The 18,829-nt window shown below is 37.1% G+C and overlaps 1 long non-coding RNA gene across 1 annotated transcript in view; it reads left to right on the forward strand.

Annotated features, from left to right (window-relative positions):
* Positions 1 to 16,296, forward strand: part of LOC125346850 — a 28,522-nt gene extending 12,226 nt beyond the window's left edge. Inside the window, exons 3-4 of the long non-coding RNA XR_007210046.1 lie at positions 9,875 to 9,882; positions 16,157 to 16,296. This is a non-coding gene — a long non-coding RNA (uncharacterized LOC125346850). The remainder of the gene's footprint in view (positions 1 to 9,874; positions 9,883 to 16,156) is intronic.
* The last annotated feature ends 2,533 nt before the right edge of the window (positions 16,297 to 18,829 follow it).

Here is an 18,829-nt window from a genome sequence, read left to right on the forward strand (position 1 = left end):
CTTCATAAAATCTGCAGAAAGAAGCTGGATGCTAGTGGCTCATGCCTGTAATTCTAGCTACTCAGGAGACTGAGACCTGAGGATTGCAGTTCAAAGCCAGCCCTGGCAGGAAAGTCTGTGAAATTCTTACCTCCAAGTAAACATCAAAACCAGAAGTGTCACTGTGGCTCCAAGTGGTAGACTAACAGCCTTGAGCTGAAGAGGTCAGGGACAGTGCCCAGGCCCAGAGATCAAACCGCACAACCGACCCCCCCCAAAAAAAAATCTGCAGAAAAGTATGTCTCTATGTATTACTACTAGACAACAGTTCACAGTCCTGTTTAACACTACAGGTTGAGCATCCCTTATCTAAAATCCATGGAACCACCCACAGTATATTTTGGAGATTTTGAACTTTTTCAGATTTGGGAATATTTATACATACACAGTAAAAAAAAAAATTGAAGAGAAGACTTTAAACATAAAAGTCATCTGTATTTTAGGTACTCTTGCGTATGTACTTTAAAGGTAATTTTATACAATATTTATAGTGCTGAAATTTTTCCTGTGACCTGTCACATGTGGCTTGCTGTTGAGTTATTTCCTTGCAACACCATGTTGGCATTCAAACCTTCAGTTTCTGGAAAATTTTGTATTTCGTATGTTTGAACTAAGCGGCCATTGCTGCTGTAGCACTTTGACTTTTGAGCATGAGCAAGTCAATAAACCCATCACTGTACCACTTAATTCAGCTCTACTATTTGAACCATACTTCCACTTCCAGTTTCTTGTTGGTTAACTTGAGCAAAATATCACAGACACATTAGGTTTGAAGCTTTGAACATCAATCCTCAGACCTCAGCCTTCTATGTAGTTAGGATTACAGACATGAGCCAATGACTCCCAGAAAAGTATTCTTTTTCTAAGATTATGCTGATGTATCATCAAATAGGACACTTTCATATAACTTTTAGAATAAGAACAATTATTGTATATTATTAATATAAACCTCCTAATCTGGGATGTGATTTGGTGCAGTTAAAACAGATTTAAAGTTTACTTTATGAAACCAGGCATTTTATGTATTGGGGCTCAAATTTAAATATTTGGGCTCTATTTCTCAGAAGTCCAATTTTACCACTGAGTCACAGAGGTAACTGAAGTTAAGCAATATATTCATATATTTGGGTATCATGGGAATTCTAAAATGATAAAAAAGTAAACATAAAGCCAAATATCTCGATTAGTGTTATCTTACTAGAAGTAGACTAAAATTGACCATCATACACTTCTAACAAGAAGCAGCCACTCTCTTGGTAACCTTAAATTAGTTCCTCATTTTGCAATACTGCTTTGGAATTTTTGAAGAATTTTCAATGTTCTATTTTTTTTTTTTTTTTTTTTTTGCCAGTCCTGGGGCTGGAACTCAGGGCCTGAGCACTGTCATTGTCTTCCTTTTGCTCAAGGCTAGCACTTTACCACTTGAGCCACAGCACCCCTTCAGCCTTTTCTGTTTATGTGGTACTGAGGAATCAAAGCCAGGGCTTCCTGCATGCTAGGCAAGCACTCTTCCACTAGGCCACATTTCCAGCCCCCAATGTTCTATTTTTAAAGCTCCTTTTATCCCCAGGGGGCAGGGGGGAACTGATAAGAGCTATCATTTCTTTTTTCCTGATACAGAAACCAAGATCCACACAATGAACATGTAAAAACACCTGTTCTTCGCTCTTGTTATTCTTTATTTTTTTCTCACTCATATTTCATAGGGGAAAATCCAACCACAGGTTGGAGCCACAGCAATGGACTACTTATGGTCTCCATTTGGATCTAATACTCTCAGTCAACAGGAAAAGCAGACACAGAAAACTGCTTACACTTTGCAACCCATGATAGTCTAATAGTCTAATATAAGAAATCTGGTAAAAATCTTTAAAGAAAAAATATTTTAGTGCCAAACAAAGAATGTAGTTTAACATACAAAATTATAATCCTATTCTAATCAGAATATAACAAAATTGAGCTGAAAAACAGGCATTTTCTTACAGAGTAGCAAGACACATTGCTGCAGGGATAGGTGGGATGTTAAAATTTAATACCAATCACTACAAATTTACTGCATCTTTCATGTAAGGATATTATTTCAAGCTTATTTTTTTACTATCTAGATACACAATAGAAAGGGGAGTACAAATCTACAGTTTAAGCTTTGATCAATTTAGTTGGCTTATAAAGCTGGGACAATAAAAGCGGGATCATGTATGTGAAAATTAGCTGTAGGTAATTTCATTATGTACAAAGGACTTAGCACAATCATAAACATAACCAGATCTCAACACATCTGAGTAGTGGAGGCAGTTTTATTATAGTCTGAAAAGTTGTAGGGACAATAGCAGTGATAATGCACACTACTTTCTTTTCAAAACTAGATCTGCTTGTTGCTGGTTCATTTTGTAGATGAGAAAAGAAAAGGGAAGATGAGGGAAGGGAAGAGAAAAAAAGAAGAAGAGAAAAGAGAAAAGAAATCAGTTCTAGAAAGGCTAGAAGCTACTGTCTTCTGTATCTTTCCACTGTTAGAATCCATGAGTCCTTTGGCCAGAACTTTCTCTGAGAAAATAGCAATTCATAACTAACATCAAGGGAGTATCACATAAGATAGCAATAATCTAATAATGTATAAATCTAATTCTTATCCCTTTAGGGAATAAACATTAAGTTCCTACCATACTCTATTTTCCAAAATAATTTCCAGGTAGGATTAAATAGTGCAATGTAAGAAATTTTAAAAAACAAAAGAAATAAACCTATTTGTTTATCTGAGTAATTGAGTAAAATAAAATTAATTCAAAGAAATAAAATTAGTCAAAGAAATAAAAATTAATTCAATGTCATATAATTTTCCTTATCAAATGGATAAAATAAAAAGGAAATATAGGGGCTGGGAATGTGGCCTAGTGGTAGAGTGCTTGACTAGCATGCATGAAGCCCTGGATTCGATTTCTCAACACCACATATACAGGAAAAGCTGGAAGTGGCACTGTGTGCCTTGAGCAAAAAGAAGCTAGGGACAGTGCTCAGGCCCTGAGTTCAAGCCCCCAGGACAAGCAAAAAAAAAAAGGCAATATAATATTGCCAGACTGTCATAAGTAAATTCATATATTTACAAATATAAATACACCATTTTGGAGACTTACTGGTAATCAAAAGTTTATAACAATCTATACTCTGATTTTTAAAAATCCCCTTTGAGGATCTTAGCTAAAGATAATCCTTGGGATTAAATGCAAATTTTCTAACTGTGTGATGTATGTTTCAGCATTATTTATGGTAAGAAAATAATTCAAAGCAGTTTTCTTAACCAAAATGATAGGATTAGTAAATGATCATTAAGGAAGTGGTGCTGCGGCTCAAAGTGGTAGAGCACTAGCCTTAAGCTGAAGAGCTCAGGGACAGAGCCCAGGCCCAGAGTTCAAGCCCCATGACCAATTTTTTTTTTAAATCCCAGTAAATGATCATTGAGATTTTCATACAAGGAAATAGCAAAGTAATACAAAATCATATTTATAGCAGGTAGCATTTACCTGAGTGATATTTACTACATAGTGTAACAAAATATACAGGAAGAGTCCAGTTTTTCTAAGTCAACATGGCAACATATATGTGTACAAAATACCAAAGAAAATGTCAAAGAAGTAAGATTACATATATACTATAATTTCAAAACCAACAATAAATATGTATAGGATATATCACATATATTGTAATATAGTACATGTTATAATATATGTGATATTCAATATATGTAATATGTTACGTACATGTAATACATATCATTGCAAAGATGTATGTGTTATATATATCATTACAAAGATATTTAGTTAAAGAGAAGAAGGGAACTAGCACAAAATGCAAAGTAGTGGTTGGTGGAATGAGAGAGAACTGGGAATAGTCAGTGGAGAAGTCAGAATGGACAATGTGTACATTTGATCATGGTTCTAGTGATTAAAGATCCAGCCAATTAACTTGTGGTTCTTCAAGGATAGTAGGGTGAGACTGATCACTGGCCACAAGAAAGTTTCTCTGCATTCTATCATTCCCATAGAACTAAAGGGAAGGTAAGTGGCCGATACAGCTGTTCTTCCCATGAGCATGAGTGGGGAAGTTTCCTGAGGAGGAGACTTCTTGCCAGCAGCTTTCTCTCCAATTAATTCTCTTAGCAATTACTCCTTCTCTTCCTGAACCTTTGAGGTACAGGGAGTTGAAGGGAACATCTGCACCCACTAACCTAAAATGTACTTATCTATCCTATAAATATCAGATACTGCTATGTACAAGAGCAATTTAAGGCTTGATCTCAGATCAACTTCTCAAAATTATAGCTAATGTTATAGAGGAAATGCTGAAGGAGAAAACAAGAAAGGGGAGAGCTGGACAGTGTACAGGGTTTCTAGTAAATTCTCTCAGAAATTCAACAAAAGAAAAGTCAGCTGATCTTTAACACTAATGTGATTCATGTCCTCTTACTGCAAGAAATCCCTGGACACCTCACCCACTAGAAGTGGAATCCTTGGCTATCAACCAGCGAATTGTCATCTGCTCTTCTCCTGTAGGGAAGAAGCAGTTCTTCTCATCCTTGTTCTTCACCAGAATAGCCAGGAGAGCCAGGCAGCCACCTTGCTATGCATTATGGATGAGGATGCTTATTGTGAAGGTGAGCCACATCAACCACCAGAATCCCAAAGTCTGGGCCATCTCTTCAGCTATCATATCCCACAGAAAAACTTTACATGACAACGTTGTTAGCATTATCTCTAACCCCGAGCCAGAGAGTCCAGAGTTTGGTTTATTAAGACTCCCTCCTCTCCTCCTCGCAACCGCTACAGATAGTTCTTCAGTCATGCTTCCTTTAGAGACATGGAAGCTTTCACTATCATACTGTATTTACAATATAAATCTAATTATCCTTATTAGCTATTCTGTTTCTCTTGACAAATTAACATTTGATAGACTTGATAATTCTATTTACAGACTTTGTTATGGGAAAAACAACCCTGGACAAATGACTAAATTCCCTAAGCTTACCTCAGACATCATTATATGATATAAGGTGCAGATTGCCTTGGTATTTTGGTAAATGGGATTATGCTTTCTAGAACCCATTCTCTCCTCTCTCTCTCTCTCTCTCTCTCTCTCTCCCTCCCCCAAATAAAACAATAAAATAGCTGAGGGCAAGTGGGTTGAAACTAAGGCCTTTGGGAAGTTAACTATGGGGAAATATCCACCCTGAATGAGCAAAAAATGTCCTTTTGGGCTTTCTGTGCAAAACTCAGCCTACAGCGAAAGTATACTATGATGCAGACAAACTGCACCATTGTCATTATCTCCAGCTCCATCTCTGAGAAAGACTAGAACAGGAAGAATTCTAATGCCACTTCCTGTCTCCCTGGGTTAACTCTAATACTTCAGTGACCACAAATACATGGTGTAGATTGTAAAGCACTAGCTAGTACAGGCCAATGGATCCTGTTTCAGTCTGAAACAGTAAACACCACTAATCCCATCTAGAAAGTTCAGCTTCACAGGTCACTGAAGAAAGATGTCTTTCAGGAGAGATCTGGACATGATAGAATTAACACCTGAGATTCTCTAATATAATGTCTTGTGGATCTCTCAAGAAAATAATAAAATGTCAGCAGAAATCCATATGCTTGCATACACACCTATATGTATGCACATATAAGCATGCTTTCTAGAAATATGAGTGAACTAAGAGAGATTCCATATATGCATGTATAATTTCCTGGTGTCAGTGGAATGTTTACTCTGCTTTTTTGGTTAAAGCCATATGCCAGCCAGCTGCCGGTGGCTCACACCTGTAATCCTAACACAAAGCAAACCCAAGCAGGAAAGTCCATGAGACTCTTCCAGTAAACTTCTCAGCAAAAGCCGGAGTGGCACTATGGCTCAAGGTAGAGCACTAGGCTTGAGCACAAAGAAGATCAGGGACAGTGCCCAAGTGCTGAGTTCAAGCCCCAGGACTGGCAAAAAAAAAAAAAAAAAAAAAAAAACAAAAAACACCCAATTCAGAAGATTTTTTTAAATATTTATCTTGAAATAACTAACAACTTACACTATTAGTTATCTTGTCTTTTGCTATCTGGCATTATTTATTGGATTATCCAACCAATATTTATCCAAACATACACTGTTGAGTATTCTATTACTTCTTTTTTTTTGACAGTCCTGGGCCCTGGCTTGTTTGCTCAAGGCCACTTGAGCCGCAGCGCCACTTCTGGCCGTTTTCTATATATGTGGTGCTGGGGAATCGAACCCAGGGCTTCATGTATACAAGGCAAGCTCTCTTGCCACTAGGCCATATTCCCAGCCTATTCTATTACTTCTTGGTGATCAAACTAGAGTCAGTACCACCCTTGAGAAACTTAAATCATGATAATTTCCAGAAGAAAGAAGGAAAAACTAGAGACCTGTGAAAGGAGCCGCACAGGAACCATTTGTTAATCAAGTATCCATGAATGATGGATGATGATACATGTCTGCAATGGTGGCTGTTCAATATTTTCTGAACACCTTCTCTGCATCCTGGTAGCTTTCTACATTGACAAATCAGTATTTTGAGAGCGAAAGCAAAAACTGTTCTGCATAGGAAAAAAATGTGTAACCTTAGATCTTTCTGACTATTTCTTCCCTTGTAACAATGCTACTCACTTCTCAACTGTACCTCTACCCTGCCAATTCCATAGTCTGGCTAGAGGCTGAGAGGAAGTTCAAGGTCTATGGTGGCCCATATACTGAAGCTAGGCATCCCAAATTGCTCCCTCTCCTTAAAGGAGGTGAATATGGGAGGTAGCTTCACAGATTAATTTCTCCTTTCCCCTTTCTCTGGATTTCCTTGAATCCATTCATCATTTCAGCTACCCTGGAAGAAATATAGCATGCCTCCAGAAACCTCCATGTCCTGATGGAATATTTGTGCTAGAAAAGTCTGTGATGTGTTCCTAGCTATATTGTTGCACTTTGTCATCAATAAACTTGCCACTCCTTCTGCTGATTCTGTAATACTTTATAAGAAAACAGTACAAGAAATGTACCCAAGGCCTAACATATTAAACTATAACCTCTCTGTACATCACTTTGACAATAAATTAAAAAAAAAAAACACCTTTCTGTTGGAATTAAATGAAGAGAAATCCATAGTTTGAAAATGGGACTCCTGGGGCTGGGGATATGGCCTAGTGGCAAGAGTGCTTGCCTTGTATACATGAGGCCCTGGGTTCGATTCCCCAGCACCACATATACAGAAAATGGCCAGAAGTGGCGCTGTGGCTCAAGTGGCAGAGTGCTAGCCTTGAGCAAGAAGAAGCCAGGGACAGTGCTCAGGCCCTGAGTCCAAGCCCCAGGACTGGCAAAAAAAAAAAAAAAAGAAAGAAAATGGGACTCCTATTTTGATGCCTATTTTCAACCCTCTCTTTACCCTGACATCCTCAGGGATTCAAAACTTAAAGCACACTTATATTCTCAGTCTCCCTTGCAGTAAGTATCATAAGGGTATTCAGCTATAATATAGACAGGTCCTATGGGATAGAAGGGAGACACTTTGCTTCTGAAATAAAAAGGAAATAGTGTGCTTTTACCTTTAAGTTTTTTTCTGCCTTAATCACAACAACAAAAAGAATGTACTGACATGACTGTCATCTTGTAGCTACAATAGAATAAGCCAAAACTTCAAAGACAGCAAAATGACACTGATGGTATGATATAATAGTGCACTCCTGCATTGCTACACTGCATCTGGGGTATTACATTGGCCTTATATTTGGCAGGATTAAATGTGGCTGTCCAATGCCCATGTATTAGTCCCATGTTAATGGGTTGCCTTACATGGGACTAGGATTTGAGTGTGATCAAATAAGGGAATTTTAAGCTGTGATTAGAACTGGAAGACCATGTAAGTAATCCGAGCAGGTTCAGTGAAATTATAACAAAGAGACAAGAGAACTAAATTAGAAAGCAATGGCATAAAGAAGGAAAGAGAAGTCAGAGAGGACAGAAGTTGCTGAGCTGCTGCTGTTGAAGGGGAGGAAGGGGTCATAAGCCAAGGAGTGCAGGCTACCCTAGGAAGCTATCAAAAGCATAAAGGAGATGCTATCAAACTGGCTCCAGAGAGAATTTATACAGGGAACATATGCATCCACACAACCTGAAATTTTTCAGAGTTCTTTAAACTATTTCTGGTCCAGTGAAATTGAGTTTAGACATTGATCTTTAAAACTGTGGGATAGTAAATTTTTGTGTTTGAAGACATTTAGTTTATGATGATATGAGGCTCACTCTTGTTTGTTTAATCTGTCATTGATTAATTAGATTTGTCTGGGGGTTTTGTTATTATTGTTTTGTACTAGTACTAAGACTTGAATTCAGGGCTTCATCCTTGTGTTCAACTTTTCTTCTCAAGGCTAGAGCCCTACCACATGAGCCATATCTCATCTTCTGGCTATTTTGGTGGTTAATTGGTGATAGGAGACTCATAGAGCTTTCCTGTCCAGGCGGGCTTCAAACTGCAATTCTCAGCCTCATTACTATTTCAAGAAGTTGCTTTGTGAACTTGAAGAAGACCAGTTTCTCATCTCTACTGAGGATGTAATATTGCAAACTTTCAAGAATGTGAAAATGAACTATCAGCATGTATGAACAAGTTGCACAATCTCTAAAGTGTTGTATTGATGTCTGGGTTTTGTTTTCTTCCTGTAAATTCAAGAAGCTGAAATAGTGTAGAGATATCAAAGCATTTATTACCCCTGCCACCATTCTCTGGGCTGTGTGCTTATAGACAGATAAAAGTCATCTACCATGGGATTACTTTTTGCTTCATCTATATGTAGCTGAGAATAAGTATCCTCTGGGGGGCTGGGAATATGGCCTAATGGCAAGAGTGCTTGCCTCCTACACATGAAGCTCTTGGTTCAATTCCCCAGCACCACATATATGGAAAACAGCCAGAAGGGGCACTGTGGCTCAGGTGGCAGAGTGCTGGCCTTGAGCGGGAAGAAGCCAGGGACAGTGCTCAGGCCCTGAGTCCAAGGCCCAGGACTGGCCCCCCCCCCCAAAAAAAAAGTATCCTCTGAACCTGCTATCGTTTTCATGAATTAACACAGGAGCATGAACCTATTCTAATTCTAAGACTGCTTGATTTCTAATATCTGATATTCCTATAACACACTAATTCCAATATTATTTAGATATGAATAAGGTTACAAATTATTCCATGTCTTATGCTAGGTCAAGGATTCAATGTATAGTAATAGATACTTCATTTAAAGAATGTTGTAGATTTTAAAGTCCGTAGGATGTGTTCGTTATTATATCAATTTTATAAATATGATAATTACTCAATGAGTATAATTATGAACTCTAAACCACACATTTGTTTCAATTTTATTTATTCTCAAAATGCATATTACTCTGTCTCTTCTTTTTCTTTCTCATTTAGTCTCGCCCTCCCTCCTCTCCCTCTCTCTTTCTTCCATTGCTTTTTCCAGGCTAGTCAAAGGTATCAACACACCTGGATGGTTATTATGTATACAATATGCAGTTGTTTCTTTTAATTCTGAATTCTTATTTTTACAATATGCAGTTTTTCAGAGTTCCCATGACCTAAGAAAGTCAAAAGCCTAAGCCAAAAGTACATTACAATGAAGTATTTTCAAAACTGAAATTAAATGCATTTACAAAGGGAAGATGTGATAATTATTTATAGTGTTCTTATGTTCTTTGATGTATTTGATAAGATCAAGAAATAAATATCATTCCAGATAAGCACTCTCTAATATATTCAAAAATTCACAATTTACTCAAAATGCCCCAGATTGTGAAATTGGAGATCAGGTAGTGGTAGTATATCTACATCTTCAAGTTTAACCTCTCTCTCTCTCTCTCTCTCTCTCTCTCTCTCTCTCTCTCTCTCTCTCTCTCTCTTTCTCATTCTGTGTGTGTGTGTGTGTGTGTGTGTGTGTGTGTGTGTGTGTGTGTGTGTGTACCAGTCCTAATGCTTGAACTCAGGGCCTGGGCACTATCCCTGAGCTTTTCAGCTCAAGGTTAGCAATCTACCCCTTGAACCACAGCTCCACTTTTGGTGTTTAGAGATAAAACTCTCCTGGACTTTCCTGCCCTCAGGCTGGCTTTGAACCACAACCTTCACATCTCAATCTCTTTAGTACAAGCATGAGCCACTGGCTTTTTGAAGGCTTAACTTATAGCTTAATAGAATCCAACCCATAAACATTAGCTTCATTTATTAGCTGAGACAAGCCTAATGAGAGACATTCCACTCACACTGGAGCAAGATGCTCCTCACTCACTCTAGCCATAGACACTTGCTCCTTTGTCTGAGAGGCTTTCTAAGGAACACTCATACCTTGGCTCTCCTACACAAGACTAAGCCTTAAGCAATTACTTGCACATAAAAACACTGTCCTTGGGCATCTTATGTCTAAACAAATGTGATACAGTTTTTGTCAAACATAATTGGCTTACTGGTTATTAAGCTGTTTTAGTCAACCTTCTTTTAAATTATTTATTTGAAGGTCAGATTCATATCACCTGTTTCATAACTTTTCACTTCACATGAATAATTTATGAGTAGGAAAGGGACATGTATATTTTGGGGATCCATTTCCCACCATCTTCATTCCTTCTTTAGGAGGAGTAAAGCAGGGAAATCAAGAATGAACTAAGGAAACAGAAATTGTTTTTCATTTTTTGTCTTTAGTTTTTTACCTGCTAGTGTCCTCCAAAATAATTCATCCCTCCCAACAGACACCAGAAAGGAAAAGTTCTGCTTCCACTAAGACAAAAAGAATCTAGTCATAAAATTAATATTGAAAACATATGCCCACAGTTATATTGATTAGCACAGTCCAAGAACTAGAAATGTATTTGGCATTGGCCCCAAAATCAATGTCTGGAAAAACAATAATAATTTAAATCCTAATCCACATTTTCTAGTACAGTAAAGCATTTCTAAAGTCTGCTTATTATAATTGCATTCAGATGCATCAACAACATGATATTATTAAAAGTGAGAGAAAGAAAGCAAGTCAAATCCCATTATCACAAATGAGGTTTTATGTTCCATGCCAGAATAATTAGCTTACTTATTATATATACTGTAGCTTCAATGATGGACTAAATTCCAGGACAGAGAGGTGATGCTACGCTATTGAAATATCTATGTTTTGAATCTGGAGTTTGACAATTAAGAAGTATAAGTAGTTACAATAAGATACTGTGAAATATTATGAATAACTGATGAGTACCATAAAATGGAAACTAACGGAAAACATAGATGCAAATAAAATTATGTCCACTATTACTAGATTGATAATAAAAACCAATGCTTCTTAAACTATACTAATGACAAGATTTTGCAGAGATATAGACATACTTGATCAGAGATTTTTGTAAGGAAGGATGAAACTAAAACATTTAATGTCTAAATAAAACTCTCCTACCTTGGTCTGACCCTTTAAGTTTCATTCAGCCCTGACTGGTTCTGTACTGTTGAGAATTCATCATATATTAAGAAAAGATTATGATGTATCTAGAAAGAGTACATGAATTTTGGCTCTAAGTTCCATTTTTTAACTATGTAGGATGTACGTTGGGAGGACTTGTTATAAAGTTTCAGGAGCACATATTTGAGAAAAGATGATCTGTTCCAATAAATGCTGCTGGCAAAAAAATGGATATGCATATGCAGAAAAATAAAGCAACATAGAATTCTATCACCATACACAAAATCAACTCAAAATGAATCAAAGATCTCAGGGTTGAGCCTGAAATTATGAAATGACTATAAGAAAACTCTTTAATACTAGGGTAGGCAATATTTAATTTTAGGTACAATCCCAAAAGGATGGGCAATAAAAGTACAATGGACAAATGGGATAATAGCAAATCATAAGCTTCAACATAGCAAAAGAAATAATCAAAAGGATATGGCGACAACTTACGGAATGGGATAAAATATTTGCAAGTAGTACGTTAAAGAAGTATTGATATACACAGTAAGAAGCTCAAAAAAGATGAATGCCAAAATAAAAATCTAACCTAAAAGTGCACTAAAAACTAAATATAAACATCTTAAAAAAAAAAAAAAGGATGTACCAGCAGCCAACACAGCATGGAGGGAATAAAAAGCCCAATTTCACAGAAAAATGCACATCAAAACCAGAAGGAGTTTTCATCCCAGTTAGAATGGCTGACATCCAAAAGACAAGAATTAACAGATGCTGGTGAAGATGTGGAGCAAAAGGAAGTCCTATGTGATTGGTTGGAATGTAAATTAGTTTTGCCATTATAGAAAACAATATTGAGATTCCTCCCAAATAAAAATAGAAATACCATATGATCCAGCCCTTGAAGTGGCACCGTGGCTCAAGTGATAGAGCTCTATTCTGTGCTGAAAAGCTCAGGGACAGTGCCCAGGCCCAGATTTCAAGCACCATGACCAAAAAGAGAAAAACAAAAGCAAAAAACAAAGGAGGATTGAGATTTGGGGAAGCCATTATATCAGACTCTTATCTCCAATTACACACACACACACACACACAAACACACACACACCCCTGAAACACAAAAAACAAAATCCTAGAGGTAGAGCTGTGGCTCAGCATGAACCTTGAGCTCAAACCTCAGGACAGCACCCAGACCCTGAGTTCAAGCCCCATGACCAGCACACACACACACATGCACATGCACACACACACATACTATATATGTGTGTGTGTGTGTGTGTATATATATATACATATATACTTATTTATATTTCTTACTCAGCCATGAAAAGTAATGCATTTTTAAATATTGTGTGTGTGTGTATGTATTGCAGGCATGAAAAGCAATGTAATCTTGTCCTTTGTAATAACAGAGACAGAACTGAAGAACATTTTAAGTAAAACAAAGACAAAGAGAGCCAAATACCACATATTCCTCTTCATGTATGGCAACAAGTCCCCATTCATGTAAGGAAACTAGAAATAAGGAAAAGAATAGTAGTCACTACCCTTATGAACACATAAGATGATGCTAAGTGAAATGAACTCCATTTTGTGGAAACGACTGTTATATCACTGTTGTAATTACTTTCAACATGCCATGTGAAACCGTAGCTTCTATTGTTGATGATCCTCTTGTATCCCCTTCCTGTGGTTGTACCTGCACTATCACTGTATCTTATCTGAGTACGTTGGAAACTGTGTATACTCGTATTAGAACTAGGAAAGTAAAAGGGAATACCCAAATCGAGAGACACAGGATAAAAAGACAAACGACTACAAAGCAATACTTGCAAAACCATTTGGTGTAAACCAACTGAACAACTCATGGGGGGAGAAGGAAAGGGGAGGGGGAGGGGGGAATGAGGAAGGAGGTAACAAACAGCATAAGAATGTATCCAGTGCCTAATGTATGAAACTGTAACCTCAGTAACATCAAACTCAGTATTGTCAAACTGTAACATCAGTTTGACCATAAAAAAAAAAAATAGTAGTCACTAGAAACATGCAAGGGTAAGAAGAAAGGATACAGAAAGAATTAAGAGGGACTTCTAGAAGTTTTGGAAGGATTCTGGGTGAAATAACAGTGTAGAGTATAGTATGAAGGGACATGATAAATACATGAATTTATTGAAATAACGCAGTGAATCCTACCATTTTGCATAAGTAACATTTGCTAAAAAAAATTAAACAAAAGCAAAGTTTTATTTTATTCAACTGTATTGTGTTATAGTATTTCCCAACTACAACAGAACTACAAAAATGGTACAAACAATTTAAGAATAACACTTGATATGTTTTGCAATATGGATTATTTATGGAAAGAAGAAGGGACAGAAAGTATAGAAGGTGGTGGGACTTAGGTTGAATCCTGAGGTAGAGTAGTTATGGTGCCGACCAACTTGTCCTCTTGGTTTAACTTGATTAATGTAGACAACAGAACTGAAACAGCTAACAAATCAATATCATTTGGAAGAAATTGTACTGGAGATGAACTCTTTAATATAAATTATCTATAGATCATCAATGGTTTTGTGACAGCATTGAATCTTAAAGTTTTTATTGTCTCCAGTAATCTTAATAAAATTAACTACCATTTTGCCAAATTGCTTTTAAAGAACATTGAATCCTCAAAGTCCCTAAGTTTCCTATACAAATTTTCTATAAATACATAGACAAAACACATTCCCTATAGTCCCTTGGTAATTTTTTTCCCTGTGGAGAAATTTAAAAAATTTTAAATTTCATACTTTCTGCTAACTCATCAAGATGGCACACAAAGGCTTTTTATAGAATTTCTTTTATTGAGTTTCACAAGCTGCCTAGAACTAGGAAAGTGAAAGAGAATATCAAAATCGAGAGACAAAAGATAAAAAGACAAACGACTACAAAAGCAATACTTGCAAAACCATTTGGTGTAAACCAACTGAACAACTCATGGGGGGGGGGAGAGGGAAAGGGGGAGTGGAAGGGGGGAATGAGGGAGGAGGTAACAAACAGTACATGAAATGTACCCAAGGTCTAACATATGAAACTGTAACCTCTCTGTACATCACTTTTACAATAAATAAGAAAAATAAAATAAAAAATAAATAAAATAAAAGATAGTCCAATGAAAAAATAATTCACACACAGCATTTGCCATGGTGTGTACAATCACTGGGCTCTACACACAAGCTCTAGTAAACTTTACATGGAGAGTAGAACACTAAATACATTGTGACTATAACAATAAGGACATTATATACAAGTAATATGAAGCTTAAAAGTAACTTCAGAGTAAGAGCATAAAAATATGTGTTGATCATATTTGCAACAGGAAAGATTTAAGAAAAAATTAAATATTGAGCTTGCCCTTGCTTCTTCAACCCCCAAAATTTGAAATAAAAACAGTCACCATTTAAAATAATGATAGTCAAATGAGTATTACCAAGTTTGTACCTATTAAGGGAAATTTTTCAGGCTCCATAAGTATGCTATATATACACTGTAGCTTTCTACTACATTAAATCACATATATTTAAAAGCACTTCTCTGAGAATTGACTATAAAGAATGTTTTCCTTTCATTTTGTGATCACCATGAATCTACATTCAGATCACTTTTATCTCTTTGCTTTTTAGAAAGAAATGGAAGAGAGACTAAAGAGATTATAGATCAATATCTCACTAAATGGCTGGTATCAAAATATCGCACTTATGCCTGGGAGATAGCTTACTTGCAGAACAGTGCCCCAGCCTGTATAAGGTCTTCCTTTGGTTCAATTCTTACCTGTGCAAAACCAAAACCAAATAACTTTTGTCTTTCCATATCTGAGGATTCACCCCCAAAGCATTAGTTTTAGAAATATCCTCAAAGAAACATGGATAAAGCTATTTTTTCTTCCTTTGATTCTGCAAGATATCTAGAAAGTGCTTGCAGATAACCCTGTACACAAATTGCCAAATCAATTAATCTGAAATGCATATTCTCATAAATTATCTATTGAAAGATATTAGCAATTACTATTCACATAGTATCAGAAAATGTACAATTTGAGACTTCTAATGCCAACAGATAAACCACTGTAAGACCTCAAAAGCTAAGTATTATAGGATTATCAATGTATTAATTGTGAGATAACTTCTCAAACATTATTTTCCTAGCTTAGGTCCATGGATCTTTTCAATAAGTTAGCTAGTTAAGAAGTCTAGCAGATCACAGTTGTAACTACTTTCAACGTCCCATTGTATCTGTAGCTTCTACTATTGATGATGTTCTTGTATCACCTTCCTGTGATTGTATCTACACTATCTCTGTAATCTTATCTGAGTATATTGGAAACCATGTATACTGGTATTAGAACTAGGAAATTGAAAGGGAATACCAAAATTGAGAGACACAGGGTAAAAAAAGAGAAACAACTACAAAAGCAATACTTGCAAAACTGTTTGGTGTAAGTGAACTGAACACCTCAGGGAGGGAAAGGGTAAGGGGGAGGGGGGAGGGGGGTATGAGGGACAAGGCAACAAACAGTACAAGAAATGTATCCAATGCCTAACGTATGAAACTGTAACCTCTCTGTACATCAGTTTGATAATAAAAACTTAAAAAAAAAATAAGTCTAGCAGAGGGCCGGGAATATGGTCTATTGGCAGAGTCCTTGCCTCACATACATGAAGCCCTGGTTTTGATTCCTCAGCACCATATATATAGCAAAAGCTGGAAGTGGTGCTGTGGCTCAAGAGGTAGAGTGCTAGCCTTGAGCGAAAAGAAGCCAGGTAATGTGCTCAGGCCCTGAGTTCAAGCCCAAGACTGGCAAAAAAAAAAAAAAAAAAAAAAGTCTAGCAGAATAGCCGTTTCAATTGAGCAGCTGGTAAAACCCACTAGAAAATAGCATTTGAAATGATGAACTTCCCAGGCAAACTTTACAACATCAGTCCTAAAATAAGACCTTCAGAGTAGCAGTTCTGAGCTATAAACTTTGGGAGTAAAGAAAGACTTCATGTTGAGTGTGTAAGATTGCTACCACATTGTCTTCTAACCCTTGAAAAAAGTTTTCTCAAAAATAGAGAGACACATTGAAAATGAATCTAGAAGTACATTCCATAATAAACAATACAGTAGGTAAGCAGGAAAATGGAGTCATTCTAGTTTTGACTCACAAATAAGATCAGCCCATGTGATAAAATGTTATATACTATGTATGAATCTCTTCATAACAGCAGTTGGAGTAGAGTCAAAAGAGGCAACACAGGAAAGATTACCTAAATGCAGTTGGCAGAGCTTGGTGGCAATCAAAAAATGACTAGAAATATACCAGAAACTAGAGGTCGGTCAAGTTGGAGTCCAAGACAGAAAGAGGGATCTCATCACCATATCATGACTCCGTTCAGCATTTAGTAATGAACCTTTAACCTAAAGGTTAATGTCTATTACTTGCCAAGTTAAGGATTTTGTAATTTAAAAATATGAGTTTTATGTAAATCTTAAAGTTCAGTGTGCAAGTGACAGGAGAGTTTTTTAAAGTATCAGTGAATAGAGTACAGTAAATAAAATAATGTGGAGTGTTCAGGTCTCATGAGACTTCTGTAGTTACTGAATTATAGGAAAAATAGATCAATTTACTTGATAAATGAATTTTATCAAATAAGGCAAAAAGATGTTTGGCATTACAAAGAAAAAGTAGAAACAGGTTGACAGAATGAGGTAAAAATTTTAGATTTGCTACTATGAAATTTGGCAGTCATTACACATTCTAGAATAAGAAAGTACATCTCTAGTATTTATGTCTAAGAAGTAACAACACTTATTTGGGTTTAGTCACTTATGCCTATAATACCAGCTATTTGGGAGACAGAGATCTGAAGGACTGAGGATCAAGGCCAGCCTAGGAAAAGGTTAGCAAGGACCTATTAAAAATTAAAGTAAAGGTCTGGGGATATGGCCTAGTGGCAAGAGTACTTGCCTCGTATACATGAGGCCCTGGGTTCGATTCCCCAGCACCACATATACAGAAAACGGCCAGAGGTGGCGCTGTGGTTCAAGTGGCAGAGTGCTAGCTTTGAGCAAAAAGAAGCCAGGGACAGTGCTCAGGCCCTGAGTTCAAGCCCCAGGATTGGCAAAAAAAAAAAAAAATTTAAAGTAAAAAAATTTAGAGTTCATTTGGTGGAGTGCCTGCCTAACAAATGCAAGGCCCTAAGTTCAAAGCCCAGTATTCTAGAAAGGGAGGAAGGGAGTGGGGATAGGAGGGATGGGAGAAAAGGGAGAAATGGAAAGAGACAAGAAGAAGGAGAAGGAAGGAAGGAAGGAAGGAAGGAAGGAAGGAAGGAAGGAAGGAAGGAAGGAAGGAAGGAAGGAAGGAAGGAAGGAAGGAAGGAAGGGAGGGAGGGAGGGGAGGGAGGGAGGGAGGGAGGGAGGGAGGGAGGGAGGGAGAGAAAGAGAGGGCACTGACAGTTTGGTCAGTAGAGTCAATGCTCAAGGAAAGCAAAGGATACTGGGGACTTCCTACAAAGAATGTCACTGGGGATATGATTTATACTTTGAAAGCTTTTGATTGAGGAGAAGGAAAAACGTAGTGGATGACTGAAGATGGAAGACACCAAAAAGTGGTTCATCCAAGAGAGTTCTCTGAGAGCATCCTATGTATCCAGCAGTGTGTTTGTTGCCAAGGACAAAATGGTAAACCCAAACAAATGGGGCTCCTGTGCTCCTGGAAAACAATAGTGAAGTGATCATTGCAGTCATCTATTTAACAATTATTTAAATGTGAAGCTTCCTTCAGACAATACTGTTTCATGAAGAAAAAGGTCTGTTTTAAAAGAACTATTAAAAAAATAAACCTAAGCTGGGTGCTGGTGGCTTACATCTGCAATTGTAGCTACTCAAGAGACTACTCTAAGGATTGTGGTTCAAGGCCATCCTGGGCTGGAAAGTCTGTGAGACTCTTATCTCCAATTAACCCTCAACAAAAGTGGAACATAAGTGGAACTGTGGTTCAAGTGGTAGAGTGCTAACCTAAAGCAATAAAACTCAGGGGGCAGCACCAGACCCTGAGTTCAAGTACCAGGATGCCATAAGAAACAGAGAGAGAGAGAGAGAGAGAGAGAGAGAGACATCTAGGAGAAGATCTCACTTGATGTGAGATATGCAGTTAACTAGGTAAAGGGCTATTCAGGCAGAGAAAGAGCCCCAGGAAAGTTCTTACAGGGAAAGAAGTCTGGCATAGGCTAAATGTGAAAAGATGGCTATGGGTTCCATGATGAACAGTGATGTCCTGAGAAAAAAATAAAGGACAAGAG

Source organism: Perognathus longimembris, chromosome 2, assembly GCF_023159225.1.
Source record: "Perognathus longimembris pacificus isolate PPM17 chromosome 2, ASM2315922v1, whole genome shotgun sequence".
NCBI classification, from domain to species: Eukaryota; Metazoa; Chordata; class Mammalia; order Rodentia; family Heteromyidae; genus Perognathus; species Perognathus longimembris.